Raw genomic sequence first — 21331 nt, forward strand, 5'->3', positions numbered from 1 at the left:
ATATTTCACAGTTTTACTGAATTGGTATCATATGGTATGATACTGCATTGAATGCTAATGACTGCTCATAGCAAATAACAAGAATAAGAAACCAGGGGCCAGATGTACAACCCTTTTTTGCGCTTGCAAACCGGAGAATAGACCGTTTGCGACTGCAAAAAAGGGTGATGGCATATACAAACGCTATTTTGCAAATCAATGACTCGCAAAATAGCGTTTGCGACTCTCGCTATTAGGAAGGGGCATCCCTTCGTAATAGCAAGACTCACTGCCATGTACTATTGTTTTGCAACTGCATTTGCGGCTGCAAAACACTTGCAGTTTCCCACCTACTTCAAGTAGGTGATACCCACTTGCAAACTTGAAGGGGTCCCCAGGGGACCCCTTCCCTTTCTGAATGTGTGAGAAAATATTTTTAAGAGCAGACAGTGGTCCCAGGGACCACTGTCTGCCCTTAAAAAACGAAACTGAAAAGTTTCATTTTTCTTTTTGACTGCATCTTGTTTTACTCTAAGGAAAACGGGCTGCATTTAAGGAAAGAAAACATGCTTTATTTAAAAGCAGCCCCAGACATGGTGGTCTACTGATCCCAGCAGGCCACCCTCCCTGAGAGGGCTAGCCATTCCCAATGGGATCTCAAATTGCATTTGTCTCATGAATATTGATGTGCATAGGGGGGTTCTACCTCGAGCACACAGAATCTCTATTTACAGTCCGAAGTATAAAGAAAAATCCTATAAATTGTTCCAGATTATCAGTTCTTTATTTCAATATTCTTCTTTCATGTCACTTTTCCAAGATACAGACTTGATATAAGGGTCAATTCACAAATATCCACAGTTCGATCCAATCGTCTTTCTGAAATACAGTGTGTGCCAAGAATTCTCCAAAAATCAATTATCCACAAATCATTCAGGTCGTTTTTTCAAGTATCAGCTTGATGCAAAGTTCACAGAATGCCAACACTTGTTTTGTCTTGTACAGTAGCACAAAATCGACTTCTTCAGGGCTGATAGGATATCAGTATCTCTTGCTAACAATTAATGCTCTTCAATCCTCTACTTCTTCTTATGGTAGTGTCTAAACCCACCCCTTAATCTGCTTAATCAGCGCATGCGAGTAAAGGTTGTCAGCAGACATGTGCTGTATGTTTAGGTGAATACACCTTGGCGAAATAGTGTTGGGTATAAGGCAGAGTAACTCACATGTTCATTACCTCATGGGTGTCTCCAAGTCGGGCATCCCTCTCTCTGGCGTCATGAACACGTGAGTTACTCTGCCTTATACCCAACACTACTTCGCCAAGGTGTATTCACCTAAACATACAGCACATGTCTGATGACAACCTTCACTCGCATGCACTGAATAAGCAGATTAAGGGGTGTGTTAAGACACTACTATAAGAAAATGTACAGGATTGAAGAGCATCAATTGTTAGCAAGAGATACTGATATCCTATTAGCCCTGAAGAAGTCGATTTTGTGCTACTGCACAAGACAAAACATGTGTTGGCTTTCTGTGAACTTTGCATCAAGCTGATACTTGAAAAAACTAACCTGAATGATTTGTGGATAATTGATTTTTGGAGAATTCTTGCAACAAGCTGTATTACGGAAAGATGATTGGATTGAACTGTGAATATTTATGAATTGACCCTTATATAGAGTCTGTATCTTGGAAAAGTGACTTGAAAGAAGAATATTGGAATAAAGAACTGATAATCTGGAACAATTTATAGGATTTGTCTTTATACTTTGGACTGTAAATAGAGATTCTGTGTGCTCGGGGTAGAACCCCCTATGTATGTTGTTGTATCCCCTCTTTTAGAGGGTATCTATCTGGTAGAATTGGTAACCATCCACTCTTCCCCTTAGAGCACCACTTTAGAAATATAAACTCAGCTTGTTACATGCGTCCATAGTGTGGTCTTTACCTGGTTACCAAGTAAGGAATTGAATTTTGATGAGGCATGCAATTTGTGACCCCATTGGGAATCGTTAACAGTGGCTGTGACACTGTTGTACATTGCATTTTGCGACTCGCAAATTGCAAGTCGCAAAGCGACGCAATTTGCGAGTCGCAAAATGCAAGCATTGTACATCTGACCTCAGATGATTTCACATTGATTGAAAACTCTGAATGTTGATACTCAGTGTGTTTAAGCATGAAGATGGGATGTTAAAACTTTTTTAGTCCATCATTGCACATTTTTCACCTCCTACTTCCACCCTTTTAGCCCTAAGATGATAGGACTGGTTAGCTAGAATCATGTTCCCAAAGCAGTTCTATATTATATTTAGATGTGTAGGAATTTTTGGTTGAAAGCTATTTATATAAAATAGAAGATTTGGGACTAGACATCAATACATGCATTGGATATTTGTCTGAGACTGAGTTCAATGATTTAACGTCCAGTTCTAAAACTATCTCCAATTTCATTTGTAACACATTCAAAGTGTTATAAAGGATCATGGACAGCCATTTGTTATTTGGAAATCAGAGAATAACAAAGTAGTTGAGGTTTAAAAAAAACTGCTGAATCCATATTATATCTTCATCTCTCCAGAAATACTAGAAAATAGATTCACTAATAAATTTAATATATTTGTTATACCAAAATTGGTGATTGATGAAAAACTTATTTTAATGATTTCCCAAAACCTAGAAAGTTTGAGAAGTTTTTAGGTGAATTTAAAAACTGGAATAGAAACTGTGGGCGATTTTGCCGAAAAGGAAATACATTCTTTAAAAGAAAAAGAATACCTATACGCTTTCCCATATCGGCCAAAATGATTTATTATCATTTAATAACAACTAAGAAGTCTGTCTCAAACTTAAAGCTGTATGGTATGAAGAAATATACGAGCATTTTTGTTCCTCCAATCCGACACTTTCTGTTAAGCTTATTTATAGATAATCTTGTTTGTTATTATTCTATATAAAAAAGGGAAAGAATTGAATCTAATTTCTTAAAAAGAAACAATGCAATATCACTGGTATCATAATACATTATATATATAATAGAGGGAGTTCACATAATTTTAATGTATTCTAATTTACCCGACCAAGATGGAAATCTAAAGGTTTCTATTAAGTTATAAAATATTCTAACTTTAAATCAAGTTCTTTGAAATTGATAGTAGTTGTTTCTCTAATTACATTGGAAGAGTATTTAAACATTTCTTTAGTAAACATTTGTTCAGAAGAAGAACCTCTGTTTTATCAGAAATCATTTTATAAATGAAACCGTAGAAAAATAGCGAATTACCCCGAAGGCTGGAGGCAAGTGAATTTCCGGATTAAAAATAAAAAGAAGGCTATTGTCAGCATATGCTGCTAATTTTAATTGATTAGGTCCACTTTTGAAACCAGAAATAAAGGGATTCTCCTTATGTTAGAGAAGAAGAGTTCTTAAGCTAAAATAAATAGTAATAGCAAAATGGGCGTTCTTGACAAACTCAGCTATTTCATGAGAAATAATTTGAAGTTAAACTGTTAACATGAGCACAATGGAACTATAAAGTATGGATGTCATTAAAATATATTATCGGCCAAAACCATACCACAAAAAGATAAAGAAATACAGTTCCATTTGGATCTATCAAATGCTTATTCTGCACCAGTAATAACATCTGACAAATGAGTTTTAGAATTCATACAGTCACCTAAAATGTCTTAAAATATTTGTGTTTTATTTGCGAACAACCACCTTTCAACAAGTCCTAATTATTCTTTACTAATAGGTTTAGACAGTAAAGGTTTTAGATGTAATGCCAGGGTTTTAGCAAAGATTTCATAATTATTATTTGTGAGAGAAATAAGCCTACATTTTGTCTAACAAATAGTAAGATCTTTACCTCCTTTTGGAATAAGCCAAATAATAGCATCTTGAAAAGTCTGATTCACTGAATCAACAGAAAGGAAATAAGTAAACATTTAAAATAGTTTGGGAAACAACATTTGGGGTGAATGAGAATAAAATTCTACTGAAATATTATCTGGACTAGAGAAGCTATCTCTCTTTAAAAAAGAAACTGTTTCATCCGAAGAAATATTTTGCTCTAAATGAGAGAACTCAAAGTGATCTCTGACAGGTTTTTGAGTTGAAAGATCTAATATCTTCATCACGAGAATCTAAAAAAAGATCTAAACTCTTCAGCATTAGCAATAATATCAGGAATGTAAAGGTGTTCATAGAATGTTTCAAATGCACATTCAATGTCTCTGTCTTTAGAAATATGAGTACCAATGCTTATTTCTAATGATTTCAGGTGCTCCGTTCTATTCTAAAAAGAATTTGTCAATAACTTGCCGAATTTATTTTGACCTCTATAATATCGCGCACTGTTTTTGAAAAGAAAAGAGGAAGTGTTATCAGTGTAGAACTTACTAAAATTACATTTGGCTTTAACCACATCTTCCAATGCCTCTTTTGAATTTGATTTATAAAACTGATGTTCTAAACCCTTTATTTTATTCAAAGTTATTTTGGAGACAAGCAACATCTTCTTTTTCCACTTGGAAACAACATTTATTATAAAACCATGAGTTGCAGTTTTATAAGTATCACAAATTATATGTATTAAATACCTAGATGCTTCATGAACATCAAAAACAGTAGTTACAAAAGCTTGAAATAAGAAAGTAAAATGCAAATCATTAGGAAGACAGTGGCTTCTGCAATTTGAATATGATTGATAAGGAATTACGGGCCACAAGTACCTACCTTTTCTTGGTCGTAAATGGCCTATTTGCAGAATCATGCTGTTTGCGACTGGTAAAAAGCCATTTTCAATATACCAAACCCTCAATCAGCCGTGGCCGTGCAGATAAGAGATGTGGGGCAATGGGGCGGATTTCGACAGACGACGACGAGAGAAAATTATTTATTTATAAAATCTTTCCTTGTGGTCATCTGTCGAATCCCCCAACCTGACCCAACCACTCTTACCTGTACAGGCTGTGGCTGCCCTCTAATCAATCAAGATGTATTTGTAGAGCGCTGCTTGTCATCTGTGAGGGTATCCAGGTCCTGGCTGCCGAGCTCAGTCAAAACTTCAGGTCTTGAGCCTCTTTCTGAATACGTTGAGAGCAGGTGCAGTGCTGAGGTGGAGGGGAATGGTGTTCCAAGCTTTGGCGGCAAGATGGAAGAGGGATCCTCCTCCAGTGAAGCTGCAGCATATGTGAGGGACCTCTGCAAAAGGAAGGTGAGCGGAGGTTCCTAAGTGGTTGGTGGAAGTGCAGACAGTGGTTCGAGTAGGTGGGTCCTACATTGTGGAGGGCTTTAGAGGCGTAGGTCAAGAGCTTGAAGTGGCATCTCTTCTGAACTGGAAGCCAGTGGAGGTGGTGCCAGGTGCTGGGTATTGTGGGGTTTCTTGGGCAGGTTGAGGATAAGTCTGGCCACTGTCTTCTGGATTGATTGAAGTCTTTGCATTAGATTGGAGGTGGTGCCAGCATAGAGTGTGTTGCCGTAGTCTAGTCGACTGGTGATGAGAGCCTGTGTTGAGGTCTTCCTGGTGCTGATGGTTTGCTATTTGAAGATCTTGCGGAGTATTCAGAGAGTGAAGAAGCAGACTGGGGTGTTGACCTGTCAATTCATGGATAGTTTTCTGTTGAAGATGATACGGAGGTTGCAGGTGTAGTCTTTAGGTGCGGGGGAGGCTCCGAGTTCTGCAGGCCACCAGGAGTCATCCCAGAGGGTGGTGTGTTTCCCAAAGATGAGGACATCCCTTTTTTGTGATTCGGTAACCTATTACCACATCACAAAATAGGTTAGCAATTCAGAATTAGGAAGGGCTGTGTACCGGCATGCCTCCATAATAGCCACTTGCAGTGGTATGTATGAATGTTTGCAACCAAAATGTGGTTGCAAAACATTCACTTTTTACCACAAAATTCAAATTGCTGGTAAGCAATTCGCAAAGGGGTAGGAGTTCCAAGGGCTCCCTTTTCCTTTGTGAATGTGTGCAAAAATGTGTTTTAAAAGCAGTCAGTGCTCCCATGGACCATTTGATTTTCTTTTTGAAATGCATCCCATTTTCCTTGAAGGAAAAAAGGCTGCATTTCCCAAAAAACATTATTAAAAACCAAACACAGACATGATGGTCGGCTGTCCCCAGCAGGCCACCATTCCTGTGTTTTTAGCGTTTTTCATTTTGTCGCAAATAGTGATCGATCTCATGAATGTTAATGAGATAGGTCAATTGTGACCAACTGGAATCACAAACTGTAAAAAACACTGTTGAACAGAACTGTTTGCAATTTCATAAGAGCAAATCACAAAAATGTGTTATTTGGAAATTGCAAACAGAATTGTTAGTATATGCAGCCCTAAGACAATATCTGTAATCAAAGGAGCGTAAACTAATATAAAAAAGGATCCGATGACTGAACTTACTAAAGGGTTAGACCACCAAAGGCTTTCTAAGAAATATATAGTTTAGTATGGACTATGAATGATGAGCAGGGAAGAGAAATAATTATTCATTTGATGGCAGATTACTAAACCTCATAAATGAACTAAGATTTTTTGCTTAATGGGTGAGCCAAATTCCTTATGCTTTCTATCAGGTATAAACTCAACCTTTGAATTTCTGTCTGTAAAATGATCCATAACTTGACTATAATTACCTCCAATGAAAACATAATGGCCATCAAATTCTAAAGATTTTTGCAGTTATGTCAGGTCAAAAGATGTGATACATTTGTGTAGGGCCATAAATATCAAATATAGTGATAGAAAATGTGTTAATAATTAACTCTGCAGCAATCCATCTGCCGTCATTATCAACTTATTGTGATTTCATAAAAGCTTCCACATTTTTGTTACATAACAATACAGTACTGTTGGAAAGTAGTCCTGTTTGACTTGATCACACCCCTTTTTTGACTGATGCTACTAGTTACTAACTCTGCAAGTGCCCAGGTCTCTGCTAACCAGACCCACAGCCAGTGCTCAGGGCTCTAAAGTTATATGGTAATTGATGTAATTCTAATTAGCAAAGACTATCTGTGAGAAGTTGGCCTGGCATATGCTGTCTCCTAGTTATAGGGACACTTTGCACCAGTCCAATTTGACTCTTATTGATGATAGGTTTAAGACAACCTTTAAAGAAAGCTATCCTAGTGGTAGCTGTGGAGAGCAGCCTTCAGGCTAAGTCTTGAAGGAGTGTTAAGCTTATTGTTTTACCTAACCTCTTGAATAACCAAATGAAAGAGTAGCCCACACAGGTATATATATAAATATATGTATTTATTCTAGACAGAATCCCACAGTCTCTTTATGAAGCTGTGGCAAAGTTACAATATCAAACAAGCATTGATAGACACAATAAATAGCACTATTAACATTGGGCCCCAGGGGGGGACCAAACCATATACTAAAAAAGTGGTATAAGAACCACGACAATTCTACAGGCAATGCCTAGGGCATTCAGGATCGCTGGCCCCTTAAGAATCCACCCCAGGTTATGAGGAAGGGGACCCACGGGAGGCGCGTGCAGTGCAAGTAGCTGCTATCGGGATCTCTATTACAGCCTATGGAGAATGTCGCGGTTGGAAATAAACAGTTTAAAAATACTTCTAGCAGGAGTACAAAGTTAAAACTTCAGACTTAAGCTTTTGAAGAGCCCACTACCACGAGAGTACCGAGGTACCACTGTTACCTGCCCCAGGGAAGCCGGGTGCATAGGTCGTTTCTGCTGTCGGGTCGCGGGCTGATTTTCAATGGGAAAATAGTCAAAAGTTCTGCTAGCCAAAAGCGTCTATGATGCCGTGAAGGTCAAAGATGTGAAGATTGTAGAGAAGAACCTGAAAGCAGAGGGGACAGAGTCTGGGTCACGGCAAAGTGACCAGGAGGCTCACAGCAAGGAGCCCTTCGATGTCGGGTGCTTCAGGTGGAAAGTGGTGTAGCTTGGATCTGCAGCCACGGGCTCCGGGAGGCTTCAAGGAAGGCCAGCTTCAGGAGGGCGACTGTTCCACGTCGGATAAGGGTCGCTGCGGTGTTAGTGTCCAGATTGGATCCACTAAGCCTTGGCAACCGCAATCCACGAAGAATAAACAAATCTGCTACAGTGCAGACCCACAAGGTCTGGGAGAGGTCTCCTTCAAGGAGACTGTAGAGCATGCCTGGAGCAACCAGGGGAACTCTTAATTGTAGAGATAGACCTCCGCTAGGGCCCACAAGTCGAGAGACAAGGGACTGCGGGAGGCGGCAATTTGGCGTGCATAAAAGGGCACCCACGGGCCACCGGAGGGGGCTAGGGTGCTGGTCTTTGGCACAATTGCTGTAGAGTAGTTGGCTCAAAAACGGGCCAAAGCACAACTTCCCCACTGGTCAGGTTTGTGTGCTACGCAAGAGGTGGCCGGTGTCCTGGGGTATTGGGGATCTCGGCACCCACGTGGTCCACGGTGGCCAAACTCGTTGAGCACACTCACTGGCCTCTGGGATGCGCTGGAAACCCACCTCAAGGGTTCTGGAAGTCGACAAAGTTCGTGAGAGCAGCGACGTTCCAACCAAGTCACTTGCAGTGTTTCAGGTGCCTGCCAAGCAGGGGGATAACTCCTTTATCCCAAGGGAGATTTCTTCCGTCAGCTGGGCAGCAGCAAGTCGAAGGTCAAGACTGTAAAGTTCAAGATTAATCTGAGGCTCTGGGGCCACGTTATTCACATTTATCCCCAAGATTAGGGGAGTGTCCAGAGTAGTGTCCACCAATGAGAGGTGAGGCGGGAAAGGGTGGCTACACCCTCTCCCCTTTGTGTGTTTCCCACCTGGGCGAGGGGCAGGATGCCCCTGAACCGGTTCCAAGCGGTGTATGCAGAATGAGGCTTCTGCAGCTGCCTACGTGCAACTCTGAAAGGACATTTGGTGCACCCACCCTGTTCCAATCCACATTATCCTGTCTGGGGAGATGCTAGCACCTCCCTGCCACAGGAGCCCTATTGTCCAGCTGGCGAGGCTGGGGTTTTCCCCAGCAACAGCCAGCCAGGGTCGTGTAGGTGGCGGGTAGTAGCCATTTTGTACTGCTTGTGCACTTTTAAATTGGTGTCTAAATTCTGCCACTTTTCCCATATTGCCCCTCTAGCAGGGGGGAATCGTACCCTCATGCCCATGGCTGGACTGGGGGTATGATTCCTACATGTTTGACACCAAACACGATATGGTTCTGTGTAGCCATTCTCAAGTTATCGCGTTATCGCGATAGACTTATAATGCGGTTAAGAGTATATGGTATGGCTACACTACAAACAAACCAGCAATGATTTTACAAAGGTTGCAGAGAGGCCCTACTCATGTAGGGGTCCCCCCTCACACATACCTCAGCACCCTGCCTTGTAGGATTACCAAGGCCTGCTATAGGGGTGACCTATGAGAGTATATGTGTTGTAATGGGGTGGGATATAGGGTACCTATATCCCTGTAAGGGGTGCTAGCACCACCTTACCCAGACTACAGTAGTGGTCTGGTGGTGTCAGTTTGTATGGCTGTCCCAGGGTGGCACAAAAAGTGCTGCAGCCCTGGTAGGCCTACTGAGGGACCCATGCCCTGGGTACCTAGGGTACCATCTACAAGTGACTGTCAGGGCATCCTCAGCATCCAATTGGTCGGTACCTAGGGTACTCACATCGTTTAACAGAGGAAGCAGATAGGCTGGGGTCCTGAATAGCAGGCCACAGCCTGGCTAGGGTCATAAAACAGCAAAAACATCAGCAAAAAGTTGGGGGCAACTATGCAGTCGATGCCACTCTCCTACATAACCCCCCCCCTCCAAACGCAGGGACATTAAACTAACCTTGACCAGTTGAGTCTTCATGTTCTAAGTGGAAATATCTGGAGAGGCCATCCGCATTGGCATGGTTGCTCCCAGGTCTATGTTCCACTGTATAGTCCATCCCCTGTAGGGAAATGGACCACCTGAGTAGTTTGGTGTTTTCACCCTTCGTCTGTTTTAGCCATAGGAGGGGCTTATGGTCTGTTTGAACAATGAAGTGAGTGCCAAACAAGTATGGCCTCAGCTTCTTCAAGGCCCAGACCACAGCAAAGGCCTCCCTCTCTATAGCTGACCAACGTTTCTCTCTGGGGGTCAACCTTCTGCTAATAAAAGCTACTGGTTGATCCTGGCCCTCCTCATTCAGTTGTGATAACACAGCACCTACCCCCACCTCAGAAGCATCAGTTTGAACTATGAATTCTTTGGAGTAGTTGGGGCTTTGGAGCACTGGAGCAGAGCACATTGCCTGTTTTAGGTCATCAAAAGCTTTCTGACAGCTGACAGTCCACTGAACCTTTTTGGGCATCCTCTTAGAGGTGAGGTCATTCAAGGGGGTCACAATGGATCCATATCCCTTTACAAACCTCCTATAGTAACCAGTCAGGCCCAAGAAAGCTCGAACCTGATTCTGGGTGGTTGGAGCAACCCTGAGGTTCTGTAGCGATCCGAACCCGTGAATTCGGTATCGTAGTACTGACACGATTTTGGTACCAATGAACCGCAAATGATCCATTACATGCATGACAGTGTTTTCGCTACGCAACTAGCATGAATTCACTGAGAAATAGGGCATTCTGTTGTAAAGTCATGGCATCCATTTTAGTTACGGCATCCATTTTGTTTCTTGCCCTCACATAGTCAATGAACGGGCGATGACCCCGGCAGAGTCACCTTGTTAAGGACACGTAAGCCGAGCCCCGAGAAAGGCTGACACTACATGACTAGGCAGAATCAAGCTGCCTCCCCTGCCTGAGGCCAGCCCTGCCATACTGGTTCTCGTGTCCGTTGTCCTGACTGAAAGGCCGAAGACGGTAGCCATGCCCGTTTATGATCCATAAACTCCTCTTATCCTCCTTTTCAATCCTTTGCACCTGGCTCTGCTCCTCTCCTTCTGGGCTTTTACAATGGGGAGGTTACGATTTTTATGATGGGGAGGATCGGGTAAAGAATGGAAAACTGACAAGGGGATCTGATCGAATACCGAAATCCTACAAATTATTGTTTGATGTCTATTTACTGTTTGTTTGGGATACCGGGTTGGGCATGAGAAATATTCGTGTAATGTAGCCTAAAGACATTTTGCGTGTATTTAAAGAGTAACCCACTTAACGCAATTTGAACAGTCTCGTAGATTCTGCCTCTGTGTGGTTCCTATGACTTCTGTGTCCCTGCAGTAAATAAACCTTGGTCTTTGACGCCACCATCGAGAAGCCCGTGTCTCTGTTTATTTGTGCACCGAGACAGGAGGAACTCAGGGGTCTTTGGGTGTTGTTTCCCTGACACCTCTGGACTCTTAAAAGTCCAGAACCTCAAATTGGCGCCCCACGTGGGGCGACGTCATCCGGTACCGGTCCAAAGCCTGAAAAGTTCGAGAAGTTTCGTGTGAAGATTCCGGAGGGAGGTACCCCGCTTCATCGATCCCTGCATGTCGTAAAAGTGGCCCGACGATCTCTTCCACGAGGGTTCCCGTTCCCAGACGGCTACAGAGGACCGCTGCCCTGACTGTCGCCCTGTCTTGGACCCGAGGTGCAGACCTTAGTACGGCGAGACATAGACGGGTTCTCCTTGGTGACGTCTTCCACATTTCAGTTAAGTATTAAGTGGGTTACGCTCAGTTTGGTTGTTCCTTGTTGCTCTGGTTTAATTTGTAGATTATCATTGGTTGCTCTTGTCTAGATAATCTTTGTTTTGGTATTAGTTCATTTTGGTAGGCCTAAGTTCTTTGCGCATTTTGGTTGGAATTTGTCTTTGTTTGTCATGACTACCAGTAGTAATTGTTTCCTGTCCTGGTTACGTTGCAACGAGGATTCCCGGTTAGAGGATTCGTGTTCGGTTCCTCCGATTGGAACTCCTACATATGAGCTCTATTGTAAACATGGTGTTGGTCCTATTACGTATAATGAAGTATGGGTCCGTTATACCAGAAAAGATGGTGTCCTTAGTTGGCCCCCGCATGGTAGCTTCGAAACCGAAATTCTAGACAATCTAGAAAAGAAGTTGTTTAAGAGAAAAGCCCGGCCGGCAATGTTTGATTCTTTTCGCGTATGGCGTAAAGAAGCCAAACAGAGAGAAATTAGGAAGACGAAGAAAGAACAGAAAGAGAAAGGGTTGACTTTAATGGAGTCTGCTAGGCAGCTGCATGTCAACGAGACTGAGAAAGCAATGGAGATGGCGAATAGAAAATATAATTTGGCAATTGATAAATTTTACCCTGTATTGCCATCTTGTCCTACTAAGCTGATGGAGGATCATGAGAAGGATCCTCTGTTGTCTTACCTGTTGAATTCACCTCCACCGTATGCACAGGGTATTACAGTACCACAGTTACTACCTGTTGTACAGCCAGCTGCTGGTCAGCCTGGAATAGTTGCTCCACTTCCTTTGATTCCAGCTCCTGTCCTTCCCGTGGTTAATGTTCCTTCGGCACCCCCTCTTCCTGGGTCGCCTGCTCCGCCTTTTCCTGTCGTTTCGCAAACTGCTTTACCTGCTACTCCTACCCTTACTATTTCATCTGCTCCAGCTGCCCTATTCCCGAACCCTGTGAACATTCTGACTCCGCTTTCCGTTCGTCGGAAAATAACCGACTCTGTAACTAATATTTTAACTCCTCTCTACAGGTCTTTAATTGGGACCCCCGTTTCTGACTCTATACAGAGACGTAGCCAGCTTCCTGGTCCTCAGGAATGAGAAATGTTAGATTCGACACCTCTTAGGTGGATGTCGAAAGCTGCGAAGTATGATGCACGAAGAGTGTTAGATACTTTTATGCAATGGAATGAACCTACTCAACGTTATGTTTTTGACGTGATGTGTTCTCTTGTGCGTGAGGAATGGGAAGATGATGACTTAGATTCCGTCCCCTCTGATTTGATAAATATTCAACAGAAGTTCGCCGCAGGAATGGTGATAGGTTCAGAAGTAAGGGGAGCGATAGAACTGATTTTAGCTCATAGGGATGATTCCCCTCTTCGAGCGACAAGAGACCCTGGCGGTTCACCGATTACTACTAGGAAAAAACGAGGTCAATATCCGATGAGGGAAGTTCCGCCGATATGGCGTGATGCAGTTCAAGCTGATGGTGCTAATAATATTGTAGCTGCCCCGGCACATTTCCAGAGAGTGTGGATACACATCCCTTGGAAACGGGCCGAAGTGTTAGCAGTAAAACAAGCGTTACCAGACCCAAGTAAAAATCCTGCTGGTTATTACAAAGAGTTAACGCAGACAGTTCAAGCGTGCATCATGAATTTGGCAGACATTGAAATGTTATTTGGTAATGTAGTGCCACAGCCTATATGGGCCAAAATTCGGCAAGAGAACCACCCAGTCGCCTTAGGAGGTGATTGGCCAGCTATTGTAGCAGCAGATGCGCAACAAGTTGGCGGTGCTAAACCTGAACCTCTGATTGCTGCCCTACCTGGCAGAATAATTAATCTGATGAAAACGCTGATGCCAGCATTACGTGTCAATTGGGATAAACTATCGGCATGCAAACAAAAGAAGGAGGAAAGCGTCTCTGACTTCTTCACTAGATTTGAAGAGACCTTCGTAGACCACAGTGGGCAAGATATGAGTACTGAGGGAGGCCAAAGGTTGTTTGTCGACAAGTTCGTGTTTAATTTACTACCTGAGCTTAGTAACAAGTTAAAGGATTCTGAAAGTGCATGGGCAGTGTCGACGACAGCACAGATACTTGCAACTGCTCAGTATTACGAGAATAGAGAGAAAGAAGAGAAGGAAAAGTCAGAAAAGAAAACAAAAGATTTAAAGACTAAAGTTCTTTTGCAACAGGCGTATCCGCCTCGCTCGAATCAGTCAGATTCACAGCAGCGACCCCAGTTTCAGCAACAGCCACAATTCCAGCAAGGGACGTCCCAAAGATCTAATTATGGTTTTTCCCGACAACAGTTAGCATGGAATCAGTGTGCCTATTGTAAAAAGGAGGGTCATTATAAGAATGAGTGTCCGGTACTGCACGCACAGACTAGTGGTGTCCCAGCTCAGAGAAGTACTGTTGGATTTATGCAAGCTCCTAGAGGTAGAGGACGTGGTACTATGACACCACAGGCCGATCGCCAACCGAATTATTTCGATCAGCGAAATGCACAATCTGCGCAAACAGGTAGATCTCCACAGTATCATGTTGAAGATTATTATGATCATAATGAGGAGATTCAGAGAAGCGAGTACTAGGACAGCCACAGGCAAAGAAAGGGAGTAGTATCAGTTCCATTTGATCAGAGTGGACCTTATGTCGCAGTAGTTACCTCAGGCGTGGTCGAACCGTTTCTGTTGGATACTGGTGCGGCAAAAAGTTCAATTATGCATGCGAAACTCCCTGGCGCACCTTTGTCTGGCTTAACGAACACTTCAGTAGGTTTCTCAGGCGCCCCTGTTCACAATCCTGTTTCTAGTCCTTTATCAATATCTGTTGGGCCATGCGAACTAGAAGCACCCCTTATTCTAACAACCGGTTGTAATGAGAATCTGCTTGGTTTAGATCTGTTGAAACGCCTACATGCGACACTGTACTGTTCTCCTTCGGGAGTACACCTCACATTAGGCAAGAGAGTCATCTCTCCAATGTATATGTCGATGGATAAGCTCCCACCGGAGCTGCGTTCTCTCCCTGATACTCTTTGGGCAACTGGTCCTAACGATGTAGGCCTCTTGGAAATTCCCCCTTATGTGGTAAGTTTGAAAGCGAATGTTAAATTCCCACGAATCCCACAGTATCGGATTTCGAATGAAGGGGAACGAGCACTCTTACTGATTGTGAAAGACTTAATACAGAAAGATGTGGTTGAGGAAACTAGAGGAAATGTCTGCAATAGTCCTGTTTTGCCGATTTTGAAACGTACTGACCCATCGAAACCTCCAATCTACAGATTTGTGATTGACCTCAGAGAAGTTAATATCATAGTGATTCCACAGTTTCCTGTGGTCCCAGATATCACTGCATTATTGACGTTGATTCCTGCCTCAGCCTCATGGTTTACAGTTATCGACTTGAAAAATGCTTTTTTCAGCATTGCCATAGCCGAGGAAAGTAGAGACATTTTTGGTTTCTCCTTAGGAGGTCGCAGTTTCAGATTCAAGCGCGCTCCACAAGGTTATTGTGAGAGCCCTTCAATTTACAGCCAAGCATTAAAGAGTCAATTAGATGCTCTTGTACTTCCTCCTGGTGTTGCCCTGATCCAATACGTAGATGATCTTTTACTGGCTGCTGATGACAAGGAAACTTGCAAAACAGCTACAATTTCTTTATTACATCATTTGTCAGACTTACATCACAAGGTGTCACCTTCTAAACTGCAATATTGTTGCCAAGAAGTGACCTACTTAGGTCATCTTTTGTCAAAGGAGGGAAGAAGGTTGACCCCAGAGAGAATCAAAGCAATCTCGCAGATGACTGTACCAAGCACACAGAGAGAAGTGCGTGCGTTTTTGGGTATTACGTCATACTGTAGGCAATGGATCCCAAATTTTTCTCTCATGGCAAAACCATTGGTGGCTCTGACTGGAAAAGGTGTTCCGAGTCCTTTGCCATGGTCTGATGAATGTCAACAAAGCTTCTCGGAATTGCGTGATGCGTTATGCTCAGCTCCTGTGTTAGGTACTCCTGACTACAGTCAGCCGTTTACACTATATGTCCATGAAAGAGAAGGTTGTGCGTTGAGTGTTTTAACGCAACAGTTTGGTGACAAACAGCGGCCTTGTGCATATTTCTCATCCACATTAGATCCGGTAGCCAGAGCATTGCCGAGTTGTTTGAGAGCTACAGCAGCAGCTGCAGTGTCTATTAGACAGTCTGCTGGACTAGTCATGAACAACATGTTAATAGTCATGGTTCCACATGCCGTGGATACACTCATGAATCGAACGAAAACTCAGCACCTCACCAGTGCTAGACTATCAGGCTACGAGCTGACACTTTTGGCAAGTCACATTCAGATCAAGCGATGCAACATACTGAATCCAGCAACGTTGTTGCCGACTACTCAGAAGTTGAGTGATTCAGAGCCCCATGATTGTTGTTTCAGAACTGAGGAAGAGACAAAAGGTCGGATTGATTTAAAAGACACTCCGTTGCCAGATCCAGACGGCACTTTATATGTCGATGGGTCTTGTTTTAAGTTACAGAATGGTGATGTGACGGCCGCGTATGCAGTTACGACTTTGAGTACGATTGTTGAGACTGCAAGAGTAAGTCAGAATTCTGCCCAAGCTGCAGAATTAATTGCACTAATAAGAGCGTGTGTTTTAGCTGAGGGAAAGAGAGTGAATGTGTTTACTGACAGCCAATACGCCTTCGGCGTATCACATAACTTTGGACGTCTCTGGAGAGAAAGAGGTTTTCTCACATCCCATGGGACTAAAATCCAACATGGACAGTTAGTCAGTGATCTATTGGAATCTCTGACCCTACCGAATGAAGTTGCGATTGTGAAATGCAGTGCACATCGGAAGATTACGGATGATGTTGGCCGTGGAAATGCGTTTGCTGATGAGGTCGCCAAAGAGACGGCCAAGAACATGACGAGCCGAATGTATGTTGCAACGTCTGCAAGATGGATTGCTGAATCAGGGATGTGTGAGAATACGATTGAAAGTGTGAAGGCAATCCAGAATGAAGCAACTGAGAATGAGAAGAATGAATGGAAGGAGAAAACGGGAAAAATGGATTCAAGTGGATGTTGGGTTGATTTGTCCGAACAGCAACGTTGGATGTTACCTGATGCGTATGTACTTGCGGTAGTCACGATGGCGCATGGAGCGGCGCACATCAGTTCGAAAGGGATCTGTAAAATGTTAGCTCCAGTATGGAAGAACGATGGAATTACTAAGTGTGCGGAAAGAGTGGTGAAAAACTGCATGATATGCCTGATGCATAATCCTGGCAAGGGAACCCCAACCCCAACAGGTCATTTTGCTCCCCCTTCTTGTCCCTTTGAAGTGATTCAGTTGGATTATATCCACATGGATAGGTGTAACAATCTTAAATACGTCCTAGTGGTAGTCTGTGCCTTTTCAAGATGGATTGAGGCATATCCGTTGAAGGATAACACTGCTATGTCCACTGCCAAAATCCTCCTCAAAGAATACTTCCCCAGGTATGGTATGCCACGGATTGTTTGGTCGGACAATGGAAGTGAGTTTGTAGGGAAAGTTATGAAGAGTGTGTGTGCGGGTCTGGGTATTAATCAAAAATTCCACAGTGCGAATCACCCACAGTCAGCGGGTTTGGTTGAAGGGTACAATGGCACCCTGAAGCTGAAACTTGCTAAAATTCAAGCTTCCACTGGTCTCTCTTGGCCAGACGCACTGCCTTTAGCTCTACTGTCCACCAGAGCGACTGTACACTCTCGAGTAGGGCTTAGCCCATATGAGATTGTGTTCGGTCGTCCTGCTAATGTCTGGGGAGTCCCTAGGCCAAAGGAATTCAAACAGATTGAATACCCAATGTTGATTGATTATCTTTATGATCTGACTGCTAAATTAAGCCTTATTCATCAACAGGTATTCGAATCCTTGCCTAAACTGCCAGAGAGTCCAGGCCACACATTGAAACCAGGCGACCAAGTTGTAGTTCGGAACTTTGAACGAACTCGAAACCTCCAGCCAAGATTCGTGGGTCCGTTCCAGGTACTCCTCACAACAAGAACTGCAGTCCGCCTAGCTGGAAGGAAAAACTGGGTACACGCTAGCCATACGAAGCGTGTCCCTCTCCCACTCCCCTATGACAATTAGGTTAGACAGGGACTTGGTGTATCCGAGACAGAACCTGTTCCTAGGCACATCCCTTTCAGTGATGCAGAGTACATAACGGACCACCCACGAACTGAAACACAGAACTTTGACACCTCAGCAGGAACCGCTCCTTTGAATCCTGGACCGAGTATTGCACAAAGTGAACATTTGCCACCTGTGGAGTCGAACATTTCCGCACCTGTAGACCAGCTATTTCAAGATCAGACAAGACCCGGAAAGTACAGATATAATCTACGTTCTCATGTTATGAACCAATGACATTGCATAATTGCCTTTCCGTTTGAAAATTGTTTTGATCTTACTGCATTCCATTCAGTCAGGAAGTTTGCTCTAAATTTTTATCTTTTTGTTTTTATTTGTTTCTCTCACCTTGCCGTCTGGGTTACCGTAGGGTCGTAACGTGTGCCTTGTTTTAATTTGCAGGGAATCAGACATAAGGTCGGTTTCTTCTGTCTATCTTGGGAATCCCCGGGGTAAACAGAGGCAAGTTTTTAACAGGTACAAACCATCCGTTGCGAACGGTTGTAGAAGATGGAGCTTCCTGAACTGCGACGGGTTAATGTCATAAATGTGCACAAGACAAAGCTATATGACATATTGTATAGCAAATGTTTTCTAATGCAATGTACTCTGACACTTCTAATTGTTTTGATAACTTTAGTAGGAGGAATTATTTTTGGTATTCAGTTGATCTTTACACCTGTTACATCTACAGTATCCCCCCATGTTCCTGTTTCTCCGACTGTTGTTTCTCTTCATTCTTTCCACCCTTTTCCTGCCCACGAGCAAGCTTGACGCTCTGAGTTTATAAATAACACTTTCATTCAACTCTTGCACCAACATCAACTAGTGGTTAACACAACAAACTGCTGGGTGTGTGGCTTGATACCACATACCATGGCCAAGGGCATCCCTTATCTGGTCCTGCCCTTTAGTTATAATGGATCATTCTGGGCATTTCAGACCATGTTCGCTTATGCCCTAGAGACCTATCCTCCACAACCTCCGCGTTCCACTCGGTATAACTCTGCTAATAGAGCCTTGGTAAAAGGAATCACTGACATGGTTAGAGATGTCAATAATACTCCGTTCATTCCCAAGGATGAATTGCGAGTTTACATGGGTTGGAATGTTACGGAATATGGCATTACTCTGGGTGAGAACAAACGTAAAAGCTCGACTCCGATCTGGGTCGTACCCCACCAAGGTCAGGTCTGTTTGCAAGGAAATGGGAGGAATCCGAAAGCTCGACTAGGGAAGAGTGACTGTATCGAAACATATGTTTTCCCGTCACAGTCTTCCCCTGCATTCTTAGCTGCTAAGGGTACTTATTTTGTTTGCCAAGACAGAGCATTCACATGGCTGCCTGCTGACTTCTCAGGCTCATGTTATATCGCTCAACTGCTACCTCCGACATACACTGCTACACCGGACTATCACAAAACTAGAGCTGTGAGAGGTGTTTTCAGTAAAGAAGATACTACTGGCCAAGAAGCAGGAGACTTCTTCAAAGGTTTCCTTCCGTTCTGGGGGCCTATGGCCAACAGTAGAAACTTACGTCAACTAACACGGGTAGTTGAATCCACTATCACCGAAAATGCGGGTGCCCTTAGCAACCTGACAGCTGAGCTTCAAGCGGATCGCCTCATGACGTTACAGAACCGTATGGTTCTTGATGTTTTACTTGCAGATCGAGGTGGAGTGTGTAAGATGATCCAATCGAGTTGCTGTGTTTTTATCCCAGATAATGCGCCAACGGTGTACAAGGCCATCTCTAAGTTACATAAGATCTCTGACTCTATTCATGTAGAGGAAGGTGACTGGTCATTAATGGGATGGTTCTGGAGCCTGTTGTCTGCGTGGGGATGGAAGGTTCTGATAGTCACTGGTGTTGCATTAGTATTTTTATTTTCGTGCTGTCTCATTGTTCAGTGTGGTCCTGCCTTATGTAACGTCTGCATTTCAACATGCGTAAGAAGACCACCTGTTTTTAGAAATACGCCACGGGATAGAGTAATGCTCCAACAACATATCAGTGACCTGATGAACATAGAAATGGATTCTGACATAGAGTGAGTTATTGCCTATGTAAGGGCTAAAGGACGGTCTGAGGTTCTGTAGCGATCCGAACCCGTGAATTCGGTATCGTAGTACTGACACGATTTTGGTACCAGTGAACCGCAAATGATCCATTACATGCATGACAGTGTTTTCGCTACGCAACTAGCATGAATTCACTGAGAAATAGGGCATTCTGTTGTAAAGTCATGGCATCCATTTTAGTTACGGCATCCATTTTGTTTCTTGCCCTCACATAGTCAATGACCGGGCGATGACCCCGGCAGAGTCACCTTGTTAAGGACACGTAAGCCGAGCCCCGAGAAAGGCTGACACTACATGACTAGGCAGAATCAAGCTGCCTCCCCTGCCTGAGGCCAGCCCTGCCATACTGGTTCTCGTGTCCGTTGTCCTGACTGAAAGGCCGAAGACGGTAGCCATGCCCGTTTATGATCCAAAAACACCTCTTATCCTCCTTTTCAATCCTTTGCACCTGGCTCTGCTCCTCTCCTTCTGGGCTTTTACAATGGGGAGGTTACTATTTTTATGATGGGGAGGATCGGGTAAAGAATGGAAAACTGACAAGGGGATCTGATCGAATACCGAAATCCTACAAATTATTGTTTGATGTCTATTTACTGTTTGTTTGGGATACCGGGTTGGGCATGAGAAATATTCGTGTAATGTAGCCTAAAGACATTTTGCGTGTATTTAAAGAGTAACCCACTTAACGCAATTTGAACAGTCTCGTAGATTCTGCCTCTGTGTGGTTCCTATGACTTCTGTGTCCCTGCAGTAAATAAACCTTGGTCTTTGACGCCACCATCGAGAAGCCCGTGTCTCTGTTTATTTGTGCACCGAGACAGGAGGAACTCAGGGGTCTTTGGGTGTTGTTTCCCTGACACCTCTGGACTCTTAAAAGTCCAGAACCTCAACCCAGTCCATTATGGTCTGGATTTTGCTCTGAAGTGGTTGAACCTGGCCTCCACCTACAAGGTGGCCCAGGTATACAACCTGACTCTGCCCTATCTGGCACTTAGTAGCCTTGATAGTGAGCCCAGTCTTTTGCAGGGCCTCCAAAACTTTCCTCAGGTGGATCAGGTGATCCTACCAGGTGGAGCTAAAGACAGCAATATCATCTAGATATGCTGCACTAAAGTCTTCCAGGCCTGAGAGGACTTGGTTCACCAACCTTTGAAAAGTGGCAGGTGCATTTTTCAAACCAAAGGGCCTCACAATAAATTGATAATGCCCACTAGGGGTAGAAAATGCTGTTTTGGCTTTTGCAGACTCAGCTAACCTTATCTGCCAGTAGCCAGCTGTCAGATCAAATGTGCTCAGATATTTGGCTGAGGCCAATCGATCTATGAGCTCATCTGCTCTGGAAATTGGATGAGCATCAGTCTTAGCGACTGCATTGAGTCCCCTGTAGTCGACACAGAACCTCATCTCTCTCTTACCATCCTGGGTGTGAGGTTTTGGTACTAGGACTACTGGGCTAGCCCAAGGGC

This window comes from Triturus cristatus, chromosome 7 (genome assembly GCF_964204655.1).
Source record: "Triturus cristatus chromosome 7, aTriCri1.1, whole genome shotgun sequence".
NCBI lineage: Eukaryota > Metazoa > Chordata > Amphibia > Caudata > Salamandridae > Triturus > Triturus cristatus.